An 18,592-nucleotide genomic window follows, 5' to 3' on the forward strand; every position below is an offset into this window, starting at 1 on the left:
CTGGGCAGGAAGGGTGGCGGTCAAACTACATCACACTTGTCATTTTAACCCATACATTCCCTTGCTGTCCATAGACTTATGTTAATGATATTATTCTTTATATCTTTTTCAGACGCAAGGGATCTGCTTGTATGACAAGTGTTGTCGGTAGCAATTGTAACAACTTTTGTATATTAATTTCTACAAATTTTAGCAACTAATTATATTATGTTTTTATGTTTTTGTTTCTCTTCATGCATACTCATCACGCATGGGCATGACTATATTATACAAACATTCAACATAATTGTCTGCACATAAATAAATATTTAATTTAATTGATTGCACCACATGGGTGCGATTTTAATTTTAATTTGACCTAATCAGATTTAATTTAATTCCACTTAATTTATTTCACTTAACCACTTGCCCCCGCCCTATTACAGAATGACGGCGGCAAAGTGGTTTCAGAATCCTGACCGGATGTCATATGACGTCTGCCAGGATTCGCCGTTATTGTGCGCCCCCGGGGAGTTAGGGTTAGGGTTCGGCTTAGGGTTAGGGTTCGGCTTAGGGTTAGGGTTCGGTTTAGGGTTAGGGTTCGGCTTAGGGTTAGGGTTAGGGTTTCCATCAACACTGCCATCAGTACTGCCATCAACACTGCCATCAACACTGCCATCAGTACTGCTATCGACACTGCCATCAGTACCACCATCAACACTGCCATCAGTACTGCTATCGACACTGCCATCAGTACCACCATCAACACTGCCATCAGTACCGCCATCAACACTGCCATCAGTACCGCCATCAACACTGCCATCAGTACCGCCATCAACACTGCCATCAGTACTGCCATCAACACTGCCATCAGTACCGCCATCAACACTGCCATCAGTACTGCCATCAACACTGCCATCAGTACTGCCATCAACACTGCCATCAACACTGCCATCAGTACTGCCATCAGTACCACCATCAACACTGCCATCAGTACCGCCATCAACACTGCCATCAGTACCGCCATCAACACTGCCATCAGTACTGCCATCAACACTGCCATCAGTACTGCCATCAACACTGCCATCAACACTGCCATCAGTACTGCCATCAACACTGCCATCAGTACCGCCATCAACACTGCCATCAGTACCGCCATCAACACTGCCATCAGTACTGCCATCAACACTGCCATCAGTACTGCCATCAACACTGCCATCAACACTGCCATCAGTACCGCCATCAACACTGCCATCAGTACCACCATCAACACTGCCATCAGTACCGCCATCAACACTGCCATCAGTACCGCCATCAACACTGCCATCAGTACTGCCATCAACACTGCCATCAACACTGCCATCAGTACTGCCATCAACACTGCCATCAACACTGCCATCAACACTGCCATCAGTACCGCCATCAACACTGCCATCAGTACTGCCATCAACACTGCCATCAACACTGCCATCAACACTGCCATCAGTACCGCCATCAACACTGCCATCAGTACCGCCATCAACACTGCCATCAGTACTGCCATCAACACTGCCATCATTTCCCGCCATCAACACTGCCATCAGTACCGCCATCAACACTGACATCATTACCGCCATCAACACTGCCATCAGTACTGCCATCAACACTGCCATCATTTCCCGCCATCAACACTGCTATCAGTACCGCCATCAACACTGCCATCAGTACTGCCATCAACACTGCCATCATTTCCCGCCATCATCACTGCCATCAGTACCGCCATCAACACTGCCATCAGTACTGCCACCAGTACCATCTGGATCTGACAGCCCATCTGTCACACAGGCCACCAATGGTACCGCTATCAGTACCGCCATCAGTACCGAAACAGCCCATCTGTTACAGCCCATCTCTCACACAGGCCACCAACGGTACCGCCATCAGTACTGCCATCAGTACCGCTATCGGTACTGCCATCAGTACCGCCATCAGTACCATCTGGGTCTGACAGCCCCTCTGTCACAGCCCATCTCTCACACAGGCCGCCATCGGTACTGCTTTCAGTACCGGCCATTACTACCACTGCACAGTCCCACCATAAGTACCGTCACACAGGCCATCAGTAACCTCTTCTTACTCTCACACAGGCCCGCCATTAGTGAGCTGTCAGTAGCACCACCAGTACCGCCATCATGTCTCAAAGAATGTACATACCTGAGGAGGCATATAACATCCTCACCATGTCGGATGAGGAGAGCAGCGGGGAGCTCCAATTATCCGATTCTGGTACGGAATACCAGCCAGTGGAGGGTAGGGCATCGGAGTCAGCAGAGGAAACCGTGCCTTCTAAAAGAGTGACGAGATCAGGACCTAGATCAGAAGACCTGCCTACCACCAGCAGCGCCAGACCCCAGGAAGAGGAGCCCAATACCAGTACTGGAATTACTCATTCAGCCCAAGGAATCCGGGCCCAGTCCTACCTTCCTGATGCCCTGGCAAACCCCTTATGGTTGCCTGCCAACTCAGGATCCGCTACAATCCCCCCTTTCACCGCACAGCCAGGTGCAGCTCAACACGTCAAATTTTTCCAAATTAGACTATTTTTATTTGGTTTTCCCCGAAGATTTGTTGCAGTACATGGTGGGCCAAACAAATCTCAATGCAGAGCAATTTATTGCTGCCAACCCCAATTCGTCCTACGCCCGTATGTTTACTTGGCGCCGTCTCACACTAGAGGAATTCAAATTGTTTTTGGGCCTTGCTTTTAATATGGGGCTTTCAAAGAAAAACGAAACGCATGCCTACTGGTCCACCCGCCCCATCCACCACATGCCCATATTTTCTGCTGTCATGTCCAGGACACGGTTCGACATGATAATGCGTTTTCTACATTTCCATAACAATTCGCAGTGCCCCCTCCCCGAGATCACCCCTAACCGTGACAAATTATATAAGCTTCGCCCCCTAATAAATTCTTTTACCAAACTATTTTCTGAAGTGTTTATCCCCGACCAAAATATTTGTGTAGACGAATCCCTTATCCACTTTACTGGCCGGCGGCATTTCAAGCAGTATATCTCAAGTAAGAGACCCGGGTACGGGGGAAAAATGAATAAATTATGCGATCGAGCCACTGGATATGTGCAAACGTTTCGTATTTACCAAGGCAAAGATTCCCAGCTCCAGCCCTGTGATTGCCCCACATTTATAGGAACCAGTGGTAAAATTGTCTGGGACCTTGCATACCCCTTGTTCAAAAAAGGATGCCACTTATATGTAGATAATTACTACAGCAACTTGCCCCTTTTCTGTCACCTGTATCGTGAACAAACCCTGGCCTGCGGTACCTTCCGAAAAAATAGGAAGGGGTTCCACACAGAACAGTGGCGGCTGGTGCTCAAAATTTTTGGGGGGGGCGCAGACAAATGAAAAAAAAAAACAATTGCATCCTCACTGTGCCCATCAATTGCAACCACTGTGCCCATCAAATGCAAGCCAATGTGCCATCAAACGCAAGCCAATGTGCCATCATTTATCGCCACTGTGCCCATCAATTGCCACCACTGTGCCATGCCATCAAACGCAGCCACTGTGCCATTAATTGTCGTCACTGTGCCATCAATTGTCGCCAATGTGCCCATCAATTGTCGCCACTGTGCCCATCAATTGTCACCACTGTGCCATGCCAAACGCAGCCACTGTGCCATCAAACGCACCACTGTGCCATGCCATCAAACGCAGCCACTGTGCCATTAATTGTCGTCACTGTGCCCATTGTCACCACTGTGCCATTCTCTGGTAAACCCTTTGTAATTCTCCCATCTCAATATATACGTTGATGAGAAGGGGGTCTAGGCACTGCTTGTTTTTGTAAAATGTGTGAGGAAATAATTTACAACAATTACTTGCAAACCAATTAAAAAAAATTGTACTTTTCTGTGATTGGTTGACCAACAAAGGCTGATCCAAGCATGACTCCATATCAAAAATTGGGGTAGTCGAAGGGTTAGCCCAGTTGGAAGCACGTCTTCCATTCTCTGGTAAACCCTTCATAATTCCGCGTACCTTCAGGCTCCCTAGACACTGGGACACCTTTTGAAGGGTTCATGCATTGAAGATATGATGTATCTGGCACTTTGTTGTCTTGGTGCTTCTCCAACAAGACAATAAAAGAGACCAGATAAATATATTGCAAGATACAAATTGGGGGAGTCGAAGGGTAGGCCGAGTTGGAAGTACATTTTCCATTCTCCGGTAAATCCTTCGTAATTCTCCCATCTAGTGTCAGGGCACTGCCCTTTACGGTCACATTTCCCCAGTTGGCTCTGGGTAGAATTGAACCTGGGACCTGTCCATTGTGAGTCCAGCTCTTTGCCTCTGAGCCACTGCTCAAGTATTACTTTGCTTGCTATCCATTTGAGCCTGGTGCTGAACCTGTACCTTCTGTGGACCAATCAGTGGCCAGTGCGTCCTATTTAAGCCAGCCCCTTCCCCTCTGCTAATTGCTGGTTCGTTGTCAGCTTTACCCTGTGAGAGAACCTTGTACCTGAATACCTTGACCTGTTTGACCCGGATTGGACCTTGACGATTCTCTGCCGTCTCCTACACTTGACCCCTGCCTGCTTATCGGATTTGCTGTTGTCTCCAGCCCCTTGACCTTGGCTTGCTCTCACGGACTTCCTCTGATCTCTCCAACTCCTGACCCACGGCCTGTGACCCGGATTTGCCTTGTTTCCTGTTGGTCCCTTCTGGACTTACCTGCCTGTTCCTGCCTGATCAACGACTGTCTCCAGTCCTCTGCACCTGCCCTGCTTTCGTCAGCTGCACCAGGTCTGCCTACCAGTTCCCGGCACCGGTGCCTCCTTGTGCCGTCCCTCCTCTGTTCTAACTCCAGGGAGTGGTCTGCACAGGGTCGCAAAGGTGAGCCGCCCTCAGCATCTCGGCCTCGGTGAGTACTTGCCTTAATGGTCCTGACATCTAGATATACGTTGATGAGAAGGGGGTCCAGGCACTGCTTGTTTTTGTAAAATGTGTGAGGTAAAAATTTACAGCAATCATGTCAGGACCTGGGCTTGAACCTGGGACCTCTTCTGTGTCTGGCATCGACTCTTCCCACTGAGCCATCTGGGATGCTGGACAGTTGCCTGCCTGATCTGCTGGATAAACCTATCTGATCCGTTAGACTTCTCTGCTTGGTGTCTTGATTGTCATTGAACCTTGAACCCCTTGCTCCTCCCATGAACTTCCTATAAAAGCCTTGTCTCTGCACTTCCTCTTTGCCAGGTTATTGTGCCTTCCCAGCCAGTGCCTTGCTGTTGTCTTTCCTGCTGCCATTTGTACCTGCAACCACCCATGTTTGACCCTTGGCCTGTTCCTGGACTACTCAACTGCCTGATCCCAATCTGCAACCACCTGTGTTTGACCCTCGGCCTGTTCTTTGACTACTCTTCTGCCTGATCCCAACCTGTAGCCACTCGTGATTGATCCCTTGGCTTGTTTACTGACCACGCTGCTGTTTCATCCTTGTCTGCTTATCCGCTATTGGACCCCGGCTTGCTCACACCCTGGTGGGGCAAACCTGAGGACCGCGACCTGGTACTAGCACGCAGCTAAGTCCATCTCCACCATCAGGAGCTCTGGTGAACACTGGCTAGTACTTAGACTCCGCACCTCAGGGGAGCCTGTGTCATCTGCCAGAAGTGTCTGCCTGTATGCCTGTCCTGCCACTGCTATAGCTACTGGCCTTCAAGTCCGACACCTGATCGCAACAGAATAACCTGGCCCTAAACATGAAGGCCGCTATAGCAGATGCTTTGGCTCCTTTCAGACAGCAAATCTCGGACCTGCAGCAAGAAGTTCTGTTACTGAAAGGTACAGTACGCCCATTTGTGGTGATGCCAGAGAGGTTTGATGGTAGCTGTGCATCATTCTTGTGCTTCAAGATGGATTGCGAACTGTTGTTTGCTCTTAAGCCTAGGACCTATGCCACCGATTATAAAAAGGTTGGTGCTACTATCAACCTGCTCACTGGACCAATCAAAACATGGGCTCATCAGGTACGACAGGAAAGGAGTCCAGTCTTGGACAGCTGGGAAGCATTTATGTTAGCCCTGGACTCTCACTATAAAGTTTCCAAGAAAACCAGGGTTCCCAAGTCTGCTCCTAGCTCATGTGGCCTACGGGGACCCAGGGACAGGAATACCCTGTACACATACGACTCTGTCCCAGTACGTGCCAAGCCATGAAGGCCTAACACCACAAAGCCTTGGCGTTCCTGTGGATATACACACACCTACCCTGGAAGATGTGGAACCAATGGAGACCGGGGTCATCCAGACCAGGCCGTCTAAAGCTGAAAGAGAGCAGAGGAGAGGCTGTGGCCTTTGTTTCTATTGTGGAGAAAGAGGGCACCTGATCTCTCTCTGCCCAACTCGTCCACCTCGGCCAAAGGTTCTTAAAATGGGTACTATTGGGACTCATCCTGCTATCCCTGCTTTTCGGCCTGTGAACTGCCAAGGTTGCTGTAAGGCCTGTCCATGTTCAATGACACAAGTGGGTTCCCAGAATACGGTGGTCAACGATACTAGTGCCCCTCTTGAACCCGCAACCAATACCCCTGTGAAACCCCTACCATCTGGCCTAGAGGCAACTATGCAATCTCCCGACAACAGACCAGTTCCAGTAGTCATTCCGTGCTCCACAGTGGTAAATGCCGTAACGTCACCCTGTCCTGCCAAAGAAGTTCTACCACCTGACTGTATGTATGCCTCGAATGGCACCCTTATTCGTAAGCAGGAGCTGGAGATGTTTGAAAAAGCCTTGCGAGCGAGGAGAATCTCCCCGGCAGGAACTTCTAAAGCAAAAATAAAGTTCACTCCCCTAGATTAACAAGAGTATTCCACCAGAGGTTTCCTCACAAGCCAGGCCCTAGGACGTCCTGAGAGGAGGGGAGTACTGTCAGGACCTGGGACCTCTTCTGTGTCTGACATCGACTCTTCCCACTGAGCTATCTGGGATGTTGGACAGTTCCCTGCCTGATCTGCTGGATAAACCTATCTGATCCATTAGACTTCTCTGCTTGGTGTCTTGATTGTCATTGAACCTTGAACCCCTTGCTCCTCCCATGAACTTCCTATAAAAGCCTTGTCTCTGCACTTCCTCTTGGCCAGGTTATTGTGCCTTGCTATTGTCTTTCCTGCTGCCATTTGTAGCTGCAACCACCCGTGTTTGACCCTCGGCCTGTTCCTGGACTACTCTCCTGCCTGATCCCAACCTGTAGCCACTCGTGATTGATCTATTGGCTTGTTTATTGACCAAAAACTAAAACTCCCAGCTGGACACCTATAAGGAGCAGCAGGCAATATATCTTTCTGGGGGTCATTTGGCTGTTCTCTCCAACCCAGGTGTCAAAATCCAACAGATAAATATACGGAGAAGCAGATATCTACAGTCCGGCAAGCAGCAAACGACTGTGCGTTCCTCAACCTTTGCAAAGCTTCTTAATGTCTGCCTATGTAGAATTCAGCAAATGATCTCTGGAAGAGGTGAGAGGTCACCAGGAAGGACCTTTAACAAAAAAGTCAAGTTTGACAACTTTAGTGACCTGGGGGCAACGCAGATATTTTAACAATTTCCCAGTCCGTTCCAGGTAACCTCCTTCTTCGTAATTTTTCATGTATTACCATGAGATGCAGAGGCGGCTCTAGGCTTTGTGAGGCCTTAGGCATAACTTAGACATGAAGCCCCACCCACGCCCATAATGGAAGTGATAGAAAATAACTGCGTAAATTGCATATATAAGGAGCCGTAAAGTGCTGGTGTCAGTGCACTCTTTCTCAGCACTGGTGCCAGCGTGTTCTCAGTGCTGGAGTCGGGGCACTTTTTCTCGGTGCCCCCCGGGGGAATTGAAGGGGGGTCCCTGTCCTTAGGGGACGGAGCTCTGGATGGGGAGGATCCTGGGCTGAGCGCAGGGAATTATGGGGCCCCTTACACAGCTTCAGGCATGGGCCCCCTGGAGCAGAGAACCGGGGGGGCTGCTGCCGCCTCAAATTGAGAAGCGGGGGGTACAGTCGCTAATTGAGAAAATTGAGAGAAGCGGGGGCCATGAATTGAGAAGCGGGGGTGCCACGAATTGGGGGGTTGTCCTGGGGACCTCTGAGCCCCTTACAAAAAATAAATAAATAAATAATATATATATATATATATAAAACAAAAGGGGGGGGGGTAGCCATCCGGGGCCCTGGGGACCTCTGGGCATTTAATATAAAAATAAATATATAAAAAAATATTAATTGAGGGCACTTGATGAAAGGAGGGACTCCACTGGGGGCACCTGATGGAAAGAGGGACTCTACTGGGGCACCTGATGTAAGGAGGAACTCCGCTGGGGGAACCTGATGTAAGTAGGCTCAACTGGGGGCACCTGATGAAATGAGGGACTCCACTGGGGGCACCTGATGTAAAGCGGGACTCTACTGGAGGCACCTGATGGAAGGAGGGACTCTACTGGGGGCACCTGTTGTAAGGAGGGACTCTACTGGGGGAACCTGATGTAAGGAGGGACTCCGCTGGGGGCACCTGATGTATGAATGGACTCCACTGGGGGCACCTGATGTATGAATGGACTCCACTGGGGGCACCTGATGTAAGGGGGGGCTCAACTGGGGGCACCTGATGAAAGAAGGGACTCCACTGGGGGCACCTGATGTAAGGAGGGACTCTACTGGGGGAACCTGATGGAAGGAGGGACTCCACTGGGGGCACCTGATGTATGAATGGACTCCACTGGGGGCACCTGATGTAAGGGGGGGCTCAACTGGGGGCACCTGATGAAAGAAGGGACTCCACTGGGGGCACCTGATGTAAGGAGGGACTCTACTGGGGGAACCTGATGGAAGGAGGGACTCTACTGGGGCACCTGATGTAAGGAGGGACTCCGCTGGGGGAACCTGATGTAAGTAGGCTCAACTGGGGGCACCTGATGTAAAGCAGGACTCTACTGGAGGCACCTGATGGAAGGAGGGACTCTACTGGGGGCATCTTATGAAAGGAGGGTCTCTGCTGGGGGCACCTGATGTAAGGAGGGGCTCAACTGGGGGCACCTGATGAAAGGAGGGACTCCACTGGGGGCACCTGATGTAAGGAGGGACTCCACTGGGGGCACCTGATGTAAGGAGGGTGCCAGTTAGGGCATGCCAGCAACCAAAATGGTAGCTGCAGAAGACGTCTTCAAGTCCCGTCAGGAGATTTCGCCGCTGGCGCGCCTTTGTCAGAGTGTGAACTTGTGGCTTTAAAGGACTACATTGATGATAACTTAAAAAAAGGGGTTCATACGTCCATCCACGTCCCCCCATTCCTTACAGCCGTGTGGATTATCGCGAACTTAATAAAGTTACAGTCAGAAACCGCCATCCCCTTCCACTCGTGCCCGATCTATTCCAGAGGCTTGGCACTGCCACCATATTTACGAAACTGGACCAACGAGGTGCCTATAACTTGGTCGGTACACGAGAGAGGGGGGGGTGAAGAGAAGGCGGCTTTCCGCACACGGTTCGGGCATTTCGAATATCCTGTAATGCCCTTTGGACTGTGCAATGCCCCCGCGACTTTCCAGCACTTTGTTACCGATGTCTTCCGAGATTTCCTGGCTTTCTTTGTTGTGGTGGACCTTGATGACATACGAATCTTCTCCCCCTCTCTAGACCACCGCCGCAGACATGTAAGAGGTGTACCGCGCCGCCTTCGACAGCATGGACTTTACGCCGAACCACGAGAAACCTTGAGTTTGAATGCCAAAGCATCCAATTCCTGGGCTTGATCACATCCACCAAAGGGTATCAAGATGGATCCCCGAAAAGTCACGGCCATCTTGGGTTGGCCAACTCCCAGTGATAAGAAAGGTGCCCAACGCTTTGTGGGATTCGCAAATATTTAATTCGAAAATTCATCAGGGGATCCTCAGCAATCATCTCTCAACTTACCGACCAAGGTTCTAGATTGCGTCGGTCCCCGGAAGCTCAGGCTGCTTTCAGTGGCGGTGCGTCCATAGAGGGCGCAGGAGCGCCGACCCCTCTCTCCAGCACCCGTCAATCACCAATAGATAGATTCATGCATTGCACTGCCGCCCACTATTCAGGTGTCCGGCCCCCTTGGCCAGCGCCGGCCATCAGAATTACAGCGGCGGGGGGGTGTTTTCGGAGGCGCCTGATTGGAGCCTGTGTGCTCAAAAGGGCTTCCAAATTGTTAAGCAGCGGGCGCACTGCTGTGTGTTCGCTGATTACACAGTACTTGTGTTAGGGAATCGCTTCCCTAACACTGATCCGGCTCTCAGCCAATCAGGTGCACCGGGTCTGGTTACCGATCACCTGATTGGCTGAAGTGACAGGCGCTGTGATTGGATGTCTATCAGGCGTCCAATCATAGCAGAGATGACATAAAGAGGACAGGAGAAGACATTGAGGATTCAGAGGGAGCGTGGAGGACGGCACTGACCTGAGAAAGGTAAGTGCTGGGTGAGGGGGGCAAACTGGCGGCATTTGATGGGGCAAACTGGCAGCTATTGACAGGGCAAACTGGCGGCGTTTGACGGGGCAAACTGGCGGCTATTGATGGGGCAAACTGGCGGCGTTTGACGGGGCAAACTGGCGGCTATTGATGGGGCAAACTGGCGGCGTTTGACGGGGCAAACTGGTGGCTATTGATGGGGCAAACTGGTGGCATTTGATGGGGAAAACTGGCGGCTATTGATGGGGCAAACTGGCGGCTATTGACGGGGCAAACTGGAGGCATTTGATGGGGCAAACTGGAGGCGGCATTTGATGGGGCAAACTGGCGGCATTTGATGGGACAAAGTGGCGGCATTTGATGGGAAAAACTGGCGGCTATTGATGGGGCAAACTGGCAGCTATTGATGGGGCAAACTGGTGGCTATTAATGGGGCAAACTGGCAGCATTTTACGGGGCAAACTGGCATCATTTGATAGGGCAAACTGGCAGCTACTGAGAGGGCAAACTGGCTGCATTTGATGGGGCAGACTGGCAGCTATTGAGAGGGCAAACTGGAATCATTTGATGAGGAAAACTGGCGGCTATTGATGGGGCAAACTGGCGGCATTTGATGGGGCAAACTGGTGGCTATTGTCGGGGCAAACTGGCGGCATTTGATGGGGCAAACTGACGGCAATTGATGGGCACAATGGCTGCAATTTTTATTTTTTCAGTTTGTTTGCGCCCCCCCAAATATTTTGGACAAATATTATGACCAATCACAGCTGATCATCGCGTGAACTAGGAAGCGCCGGTAAACGGCATTTCTCGGTTCGCCCTGACAGGGAGAGCCGATCAGCATATTGATTATCAGCGCAGCCCCCTCAAATGTACAAATCACATGCCCAGCAGTGCCCCAATAATGAATTATGCAAGTGCCCACCACAGTTCCAATCACTGCCCACCACAGTGCCAATGCCTGTCCACCACTGTGCCATTCACTGCCCACCACAGTGCCAATCACTGCCCACCACAGTGCCAATCACTGCCCAGCAGTAACACCTGTCAGTATCTCATCATCAGTGCTGTCCATCAGTGCCACCTGTCAGTGCCAATCAGTGTCGCCTTTCAGTGTCCATCAGTGGCGCCTATTGGTGCCCATCAGTGCTCCATATCAGTGTCGCCTATCAGTGCCCATCAATTCTACATATCAGTGTCTCCTCATCCGTGCCACTTTATCAGTGTCAACTCATCAATTTCTGAATTTTCAAATTATTGAATTTTTGAATTTCCAAATTTTCGAATTTCCAGAATTTCCGGGTTTCCGGAAAAAGCTAAAAAAAACGAATAAAACGAATATGAACAAATTTTTCGGGAGTGGACATGTCTACTTGGAATGGAACTTCTCTTACAATAAATCTGTTCATTCAGCCACAAAACAATCTCCATTCTTTGTCAACTCCGGTTTCGATCCTTCTTTTCTGTCCAATGCAAACCCGGAATGCCCGCCACCCGCTGTTCTAGAAACAATGAACTTCTTTCATACAAACAATAAACTGAAACAACGGCCAAGACACCGGCCTACAACAAAGAGGTTTTTGACAAGAAGAGAAGGGGGAGATTGATCTTGAATCCAGGTGACAAAGTTTGGTTGGCTACAACAAATCTAAAATTAGCCTGCCCTTCAAAGAACCCTAAGGGCCCTAAGTTTGTGGGGCCATTTCCTGGGAAAAGACGGATCAACAATGTTGCTTCTGACTTGGAACTACCGGACTCTTTGGGGATTCATCCCGTGTTCCACATAACATTACTGAAGCCTGCTATCCCGTGCACTGGCGGCATGCTTGGGGAACCAGTCGCGGGTGTAAAGGCTGTGGCCACCTTCGGGGATGAGGTCCATGTCATGGAAGAACAAGTAGTTCCAGTCATCATCCTTCGTGTCTTCCTTGAAGCCAAGGTTCATCGGCTTAGCACAGTTAAAGGTGAACTTGGCCGCCCGGTGGATGACGTAGTTCAGCTGTTGGAGTTGCATAAAGGGGTGCAAATATTCAAGAGATACTGAAGGTGGTGCTCCCTGTTCCGGTGAGGGATGATGATGGCGGTCTTCTTTTTGGAGATACAGTCGGGGGACTCGTATCGGCCTCCTTGGACCAAACTGGGGTTCTCCTGTATCACGTCTTCCAGTCTGATGGACTTTGATAACCGGGCCTGGATTGGCCCTTTTATATATGGCGAGGCTCAGATCCATTATTTGCTGGACTCGCCCAGATTCTGGTCTTCTTTTGGTATTCTATGAGGAAGAGGAAGGCTAAAACTGTACAAGAGATACCAAAGGAACCAACGAGGGATGATGATGGCGGTTTTCTTTCTGGACATACAGTTGAGGGCTTGTAGTGGCCTCCTTGAGTCACGTTAAGGGTTCTTGCATAGTGCTTCTTCCATTGTCAATGACTTTAGAAAACCCTGGTAGGCCCTGATGGGAAGATCTTCGAGAAGTCTGATTCACTTCATTGCTCCCAGCTATGAAACGTAGCTAGTCGTACACATCCTCAAGAAGTGTTAGGTTCTGGGTACCGGGCTGTACCCCGAAACTTGAGGACACTCTGCTGTAGGATCCCAAAGGAGTATGTGACCACCTTCTGAACCCCCAAGTAGTACAGGAGGACCATGGCCACCAGCTAGGCGCTAGAGAAATAGAAGCAGGCAACGTCTTTTTGCTGCGTCCATTGGCCCAATATCCCAAATCTAGCCCAAAAATATATAATTACCAGCGAGTTCTACCTGTTCCTTCTTAAGAAACATTATCTCCTTGTTCTTCACAGTCATGTGATTGAGAAGATTGATATAAATAAAAAGCGTGGAAGAGGAACATCTACAAAAAATGGATCTCCAGTAAACAGGCTTGGAGTGGCAAGACACATGGCAATCGCAGTGGCGGCTGGTGCTCAGATTTTTTGGAGGGGCCAAACAAACTGAAAAAAAAAACATCAATTGCAGCCACTGTGCCCATCAAACGCAGCCAGTGTGCCCATCGATTGCAGCCACTGTGCCCATGATTCGCAGCCACTGTGCCTATCAAACACAGCCACTGTGCCCATCAATTGCAGCCAGTTTCCCATCAAATGCAGCCAGTTTGCCCTCAAATGCAGCCAGTTTCCCCCCAAATGCAGCCAGTTTCCCCCCAAATGCAGCCAGTTTCCCCATCAAATGCAGCCAGTTTCCCCCCAAATGCAGCCAGTTTCCCTATCAAATGCAGCCAGTTTCCCCCCAAATGCAGCCAGTTTCTCCTCAAATGCATCCATTTTCCCCCCAAATGATGCCAGTTTCTCCTCAAATGCAGCCAGTTTCCCCATAAAATGCAGCCAGTTTCCCCCCAAATGCAGCCAGTCTCCCCCCAAATGCAGCCCATTTCCCCATCAAATGCAACCAGTTTCCCCCCCAAATGCAGCCAGTTTCCCCCCAAATGCAGCCAGTTTCCCCCCTCAAATGCAGCCAGTTTCCCCCTCAAATGCAGCCAGTTTCCCCATGAAATGCAGCCAGTTTCCCCTCAAATGCAGCCAGTTTCCCCTCAAATGCAGCCAGTTTCCCCATCAAATGCAGCCAGTTTCCCCATCAAATGCAGCCAGTTTCACCATCAAATGCAGCCAGTTTCCCCCTCAAATGCATCCAGTTTCCCCATCAAATGCAGCCAGTTTCCCCATCAAATGCATCCAGTTTCCCCCTCAAATGCATCCAGTTTCCCCCTCAAATGCAGCCAGTTTCCTCCCTCAAATGCAGCCAGTTTCCCCCCTCAAATGCAGCCAGTTTCCCCCCTCAAATGCAGCCAGTTTCCACCAAATACAGCCAGTTTCCCCCTCAAATGCAGCCAGTTTCCCCCCTCAAATGCAGCCAGTTTCCCCCCTCAAATGCAGCCAGTTCCCCCCCAAATGCAGCCAGTTTTCCCTCAAATGATGCCAGTTTCTCCTCAAATGCAGCCAGTTTCCCTCTCAAATGCAGCCAATTTCTCCTCAAATTCAGCCAGTTTCCCCCTCAAATGCAGCCAGTTTCCCCCTCAAATGCAGCCAGTTTCCCCCTCAAATGCAGCCAGTTTCCCCCTCAAATGCAGCCAGTTTCCCCCCTCAAATGCAGCCAGTTTCCACCAAATACAGCCAGTTTCCCCCTCAAATGCAGCCAGTTTCCCCTCAAATGCAGCCAGTTTCCCCTCAAGTGCAGCCAGTTTCCCCCCTCAAATGCAGCCAGTTTTCCCTCAAATGATGCCAGTTTCTCCCTCAAATGCAGCCAGTTTCCCTCTCAAATGCAGCCAGTTTCTCCTCAAATTCAGCCAGTTTCCCCCTAAAAATGCAGCCAGTTTCCCCCTCAAATGCAGTCAGTTTTCCCCCTCAAATGCAGCCAGTTTCCACCAAATACAGCCAGTTTCCCCCTCAAATGCAGCCAGTTTCCCCTCAAATGCAGCCAGTTTCCCCTCAAATGCAGCCAGTTTCCCCCCTCAAATGCAGCCAGTTTCCCCCCTCAAATGCAGCCAGTTTCCCCCTCAAATGCAGCCAGTTTCCCCCCTCAAATGCAGCCAGTTTCCACCAAATACAGCCAGTTTCCCCCTCAAATGCAGCCAGTTTCCCCCCTCAAATGCAGCCAGTTCCCCCCCAAATGCAGCCAGTTTTCCCTCAAATGATGCCAGTTTCTCCTCAAATGCAGCCAGTTTCCCCCTCAAATGCAGCCAGTTTCTCCTCAAATTCAGCCAGTTTCCCCCTCAAATGCAGCCAGTTTCCCCCTCAAATGCAGCCAGTTTCCCCCTCAAATGCAGCCAGTTTCCCCCCTCAAATGCAGCCAGTTCCCCCCTCAAATGCAGCCAGTTTCCCTCCTCAAATGCAGCCAGTTTCCCCCTCAAATGCAGCCAGTTTCCCCATCAAATGCAGCCAGTTTCCCCCTCAAATGCAGCCAGTTTGCCAATCAAATGCAGCCAGTTTCCCCCTCAAATGCAGCCAGTTTCCCCTCAAATGCAGCCAGTTTCCTCCCAAATGCAGCCAGTCCCCCCCCCCCAAATGCTGCCAGTTTCCCCACTCAAATGCAGCCAGTTTCCCCCCTCAAATGCAGCCAGTTTCCCCCCTCAAATGCAGCCAGTGTCCACCCCCCTGAAATGCAGCCAGTTTCCCCCTCAAATGCAGCCATTTTCCCCCCAAATGCAGCCAGTTTCCCCCTCAAATGCAGCCAGTTTCCCCTCAAATGCAGCCAGTTTGCCCATCAAATGCAGCCAGTTTGCCTCCCCCCGCCCGGCACTTACCTTTCTCGGGTCAGCGCTGTCCTCCTCCACGCTCCATCCATGTCTTCTCCCATCCTCGATGTCATCACTACTATGATTGGACGCCTGATAGGCGTCCAATCACAACGCCTGTTGCTTCAGCCAATCAGGTGACCGTTAACCAGACCCGGTGCACCTGATTGGCTGAGAGGTGGGTCAGTGTTAGGGAAGCGATTCCCTAACACAGCATTGTTAAAACAGGGAAAGCACTGCAGTGCGCCCGCTGTTTAACAATTTGGAAGCCGGTTAGAGCCAACAAGCTCCAATCAGGCGCTTCCGAAAACACCTGAATAGGGGGTGGTAGCGGCGACAATATGAAATGCATGAATCTATCTATTGTTGAGTGACGGGTGCAGGAGAGAGGGGGCGGCGCTCCTGCGCCCTCTATGGACTGGCTCTTTTGATGTAAACCTTGCTTGCAGATGAATCCCGTGCCGGTGTAGGCAAGTCATGGTGACATCCCAGCAATTTCATGCACTGGCTTGAACCTGGGTTCTCTGGTCCGGATGAACAGCCTACCGACCCAACAACTGCGATGGTGGCCCTATACTCCACCTCTAAGAAGAAGAATATTTTACATTTCTCCTTCCCCTTGAGTCCTTGCCAAATACACCGGGAGATGTTCCAGCTATAATTCGAGATAATAAGGCAGGCGGAAAAATCAGAACGTCAAAACAGATCGTTTTGTTCCGTCCCAAATTATCTTGAGGAACGTATCGATGACCGAAAACAAACCGAAGAAATGTAAATCCAACCGGAAGTTCTTCTTTTAGTTTGGGGTGGAGTGGGGATAAGGGAAGGGTAAAAAACCATGGTGCTTCTATCCCAGGCTATGTTATAGAGCAGTCATCACTAAATGGAGGATGGTGGTCCAGACCTGGACCGAGGGGACAGTCCATATCCAGACCACCAGCCTGTCCCCAGCACGGGTTCTTACCCTTCTCTGCAGCCATTGGTTGCTAGGACTGTGGCCTCACAACCAATGACGCCATGTGCATGCTTCCCCCATCATAGGAGGACAGAAGTAGAATTCCTCCGTCCAGACCTGTCGCTTGGTAACCACCTGCCTCCCACCTTCTGCTTAGGGGACACTTGATGTAAGGGGGGCACTGTGATGGGGGAACCTGATGTGTGGGGACATCTGACGTATGGGGACACTGTGATGGGGGAACCTGATGTATGGGGACATCTGACGTATGGGGACACTGTGATGGGGGAACCTGATGTATGGGGACATCTGATGTATGGGGACACTGTGATGGGGGAACCTGATGTATGGAGACATCTGACGTATGGGGACACTGTGATGGGGGAACCTGATGTATGGGGACATCTGACGTATGGGGACACTGTGATGGGGGAACCTGATGTATGGAGACATCTGACGTATGGGGACACTGTGATGGGGGAACCTGATGTATGGGGACATCTGACGTATGGGGACACTGTGATGGGGGAACCTGATGTATGGGGACATCTGAGGTATGGGGACACTGTGATGGGGGAACCTGATGTATGGGGACATCTGAAGTAAGGGGCATGGGGACAGCAGATGTAGGGGGTATGAAGATGGGGACAGCTGATGTAAAGAGGGAATGGGGGACACCAGATTTAGGACATACTGAGATGGGGACATCTGATATAAGGGGGCACTGTGATGGGGATACCTGATATAACGGTCATGGGGACACCAGATGTTGGGGGTCCTGAGATGGGGACACCTGATGTATAGGAGTACTGTGATGGGAGCACCCGGTCTAAGGGGGCACTGTAATGGGCACACTAGATTTAGTACTGTGATGGGGACATCTGACATAAGGGGGCACTGTGATGGGGACATCTGACATTAGGGGGCACTGTGATGGGGACATCTAAAATAAGGGGGTACTGTGATGGGGACATCTGACATAAGGGGGCACTGTAATGGGGACATCTGACATAAGGGGGTACTGTGATGGGGACATCTGACATAAGGGGGCACTGTGATGGGGACATCTAAAATAAGGGGTACTGTGATGGGGACATCTGACATAAGGGGGCACTGTGATGGGGACATCTCACATAAGGGGGCACTGTGATGGGGACATCTAAAATAAGGGTGTACTGTGATGGGGACATCTGACATAAGGGGGATCTGTGATGGGGACATCTAAAATAAGGGGGCACTGTGATGGGGACGCCTGTTGTAGGAGGCCACTGTGATGGAAACGCCTGATATAAGGGTGCATACTGATGGGACACCTGATGTAAGGGGACACTTTAATGGGGACACCTGATGCAAGGGGGCACTGTGAGGAGGATACCTGATATAAGAGGGCATGGGGACACCAGAAGTAGGGGGGTTTTGAGATGAGGACACCTGATGTATAGGAGTACTGTGATGGGAGCACCCGGTCCAAAGGGGGCACTGTAATGGGGACACCAGATTTAGGGCATACTGAGATGGGGACACCGCATGAAAAGAGTCACTCTGATGGGGACATCTGATGTAAGAAACCATTGTGATGGAGACACCCACCTGATATAAGGAGCCACTGTCACTGGGAAACCTGTTGTAGGGGACACTTTAATTGGGACACCTGGTGTAAGGGGGCATAGGGATAACCGATATCAGGGGGTATTGTGATGGGGATATCTGATACAGGAGGGCATGGGGACACCAGATGTAGGGGTTCTGAGATGGGGACACCTGATGTATAGGGGCACTGTGGTGGGGACACCTGATATACAGTAAGGGGGCGTTGGGACTCCAGATGTATGGCATACTGAGATGGGGACACCTGATGTAAGGGGGCACTCTGATGGGGACATCTGATATAAGGGGGCACTTTAATAGGGACATCTGCTGTAAGG

Source organism: Rana temporaria, chromosome 13, assembly GCF_905171775.1.
Source record: "Rana temporaria chromosome 13, aRanTem1.1, whole genome shotgun sequence".
NCBI classification, from domain to species: domain Eukaryota; kingdom Metazoa; phylum Chordata; class Amphibia; order Anura; family Ranidae; genus Rana; species Rana temporaria.